The following is a 2,945-nucleotide window of genomic DNA, read 5'->3' on the forward strand; positions in this document are numbered from 1 at the left end:
ACAGTTCCCATACCTGGAGGCTGGCAGGCATAGGCAGGGCCCAGAGTCTGAGGAGGATTCTAGTAGGTGGAGCTGGCGTGGGTCCTAGGGACCAATAGACCTGGTCCCCAATCTGGGGTGATGTAGGAGCCCATCCCATCACCCCATGATTTGCCTCCTCCCCCTCCTTCACCTCACCTTAAACTCCCTCAGAGTCTGAGCACAGGTACGCAGGACACAGACCAGCCCTGTGGGAAAGTAATGCGGTTGATGACAGGGCCAATTTGTAGTCTTGTTTCCTGCCTGGGGTGTGCTCTGAGGCTAGTCTGGGTTCTGGCCAAAGCTGGGTGTTAGCTGGGGATGATCCCTTTAGGATCTGGTTGATCGGGTTGGAAGCAGCATCCTACTGCTGCGTGGGACAAAACTTAATGCACTGGCTGCACTCAAAGGGAGCACTTTCTGTCATAAAATAGTACTTTGCAAGGAAGTTTTGACCACGATGGTCCAATCTGCAACTTAAGGACAGAAACTTCCCTCAAGGGGCTTTGGTAGAAGAGAAACCAGAAGGAGCTGGAGGAGGAGGAACATTAGTGAAAACACAGAGGGTTCCTTTGAGGGTGCTGCTATGTGCAGCGAACCTTCAGGACCATTTTCCCTGGAGCCCGAAACCACATCAAAGCTCCGTGATGGAGCAGCGTGCTGGGTCCTTACACCATGCTTGCCTTCCAAATCATGGCTTTCTCCCTCCTCTCTGTGTGCTCCTCCCTCCTCCCAGTGACAATCTCTGCTCTTGGTTGGAACTTTCTTTGACACATTTACTTCAAAGCAAGATGAGAGTCCTGGCCGGGTAGCTCAGTTGGTTAGAGCGTCGACCTCATACAGCAAGGTTGTGGGTTCAATCCCCCATCAGTGTATATAAAAATCAAAACAAACAAACAAACAAACTGATCTCTGAGTTGTGACATCAGACAGCTTGGCAAGGAGTAACTAAGAGCAAAGCTTTACTTGCCTCAAAGTGCTTCAATGCCATGAACATGAAAGTGTTGACTTGTGACAAAAAGGGATCAATTAAAAAAAACAACACTATGTAATCACCTCATTTGATCCCACTGTGAATGCCATCTATAGTGGCATCTGGCGTCAATTTAGATCTGTACCTTATCCACTGGGTAGGTACACCAAAATTTACGTCATTTCTGTCACTGAACATTTTTGTTTCACTAATATTTAGATATTTCAAAACAAGGACTTTGTATTCCTCTTTCTGGTATAATTATTTCCTTAGGATAAAGTCCTAAAACTGGAACTGCAAGATGTAAAAGATATGAGCATTTTACAGACTTTACACTGTTGTCTAAGGGTATCTGTTACATCTTGCTTCCTCTGTGGAGCCAGGGTGGGGCGATCCGCCTGCCATATCTGAGAATCTCTTCTGGTCCCAGGGCTTGTTTACTTTTAAACTTCTGGAAATTTTTATCTTCCTTGGATTTATGTTCTACCATGGAATTCAATTCTGCCTCAATTCTTTACCCGTGTTCCCGAAAATCTCCGATTCATCTCTTCCTGAAAGTTCAGGTGTAATCTGATCCTCTGTTTCTTTTACTATTTGAAATTCTGGAAAGAGCTAGTTGTGGTCTGGAACTGTACTGTCCACATTATCTGACCATATATAAGCCACAGTCTGTTGCTCCTTGCTGCAGCAATGAGGCTGGTGACGTCCAGAGCTTGTTTTGAGGCCTAAACAGCTGCATTCCCCGACTTAAACTGAATGCACACAAATTCACCCATTTCTGGAGGAGACTCAGAAGATGGCTCATATAAGTAAAAGTCATTTTTCCTGGATAGCTGATTTCTAAAAATGCTGCAGGCCCACTCAGTGCATGGCACAGCAGAAGAACAGACGCCGAGCAGGCCGCACACACATTTCCACAGGCTTGAGGAACCTGGCCTGGTGGAATCCAGCCACGCCTGCCCACCCACCTGGCTAAAAATTGCTTTCTGAGCAGCAGCAAAACTCGTGGGCCGATCCGAGAGGGCCAGTTCCACTACACTGGTGCTCACGCCCAGATTTAATATTCTGAGTTTGATCATCATAGCTTAGGTTTACCAGTTTTGAATCACAAAAACGAACCACACAGAATCACAAAAACGAACCACATAATGGTGCTTTATTCATGCACCATTATGTCTGAGCTACAGGTATCTGCGTGTAAAGCAGCAGATCGTGCTTATTGCTGCGGAATATCCACTTAATGAATTTAACCCCTATTTATCTGTCTAGTCTGCCACTGGTGGATGTGTGAGTTGTTCTCAGTTCTGGATGGAATGAAGAAGGCTTCTCTGAACATTCTTGTATGTGTCTGTTGATGAACCCACAGATATTTTTCCTCAAAAGGTTTTATCAGTTCCTAGGGTAGCCATGGGTTTACTTGCACAGATAAAACGTGTTTCCAAAATGGTTAGATCCATTCTCACTCCCGGAGAGCCCCTCATGCTGCACACCCATGCTGACATATGGTGCTGCCAGACCTTACATTTTAGCCATTCTGAGCGGTGAGTGGTTGTATCTCCTTGCATTTCTCTGATGATGAGTTAAGTCACGTGTGCTTTCATCTGCCCATTGACTATTTGGACATCCTCTCATCTAAAGTGTCTGCTCTTTCACTAGTTTTTAAAATCAGTTGTTGGTGTTTTTCTTAGCGGTTCTATACTCTGGATGCAGTCATCTCGCCATCTCTCTCGAACTCAGTTTGTGTCTTGCCTTTTCACACTCTTCATGTTGATTTGTTTTGATAAACAAAAGTTTTTGATTTTAATAAAGTCAATTTATAAATTAATTAGTTTTTGATAGTGCTTTTTATGTCATTTAAAGGATTTTTTGTTTAATCTCAAATTCTATGTTTTCTTTTATGATCTCACCATTCACATTAGTCCTATACTCTATTTTGAATTCATCTTTATATCAG

The 2,945-nt window shown here is 44.1% G+C and overlaps 1 pseudogene; it reads right to left on the reverse strand.

The window, feature by feature from the left end:
- Nucleotides 1–1,346: 1,346 nt before the first annotated feature.
- LOC136330192 (programmed cell death protein 2 pseudogene) lies at nt 1,347–2,070 on the reverse strand (annotated as a pseudogene).
- Nucleotides 2,071–2,945: the final 875 nt, after the last annotated feature.

The sequence above is a fragment of the Saccopteryx bilineata genome, chromosome 3, assembly GCF_036850765.1.
Source record: "Saccopteryx bilineata isolate mSacBil1 chromosome 3, mSacBil1_pri_phased_curated, whole genome shotgun sequence".
NCBI lineage: Eukaryota > Metazoa > Chordata > Mammalia > Chiroptera > Emballonuridae > Saccopteryx > Saccopteryx bilineata.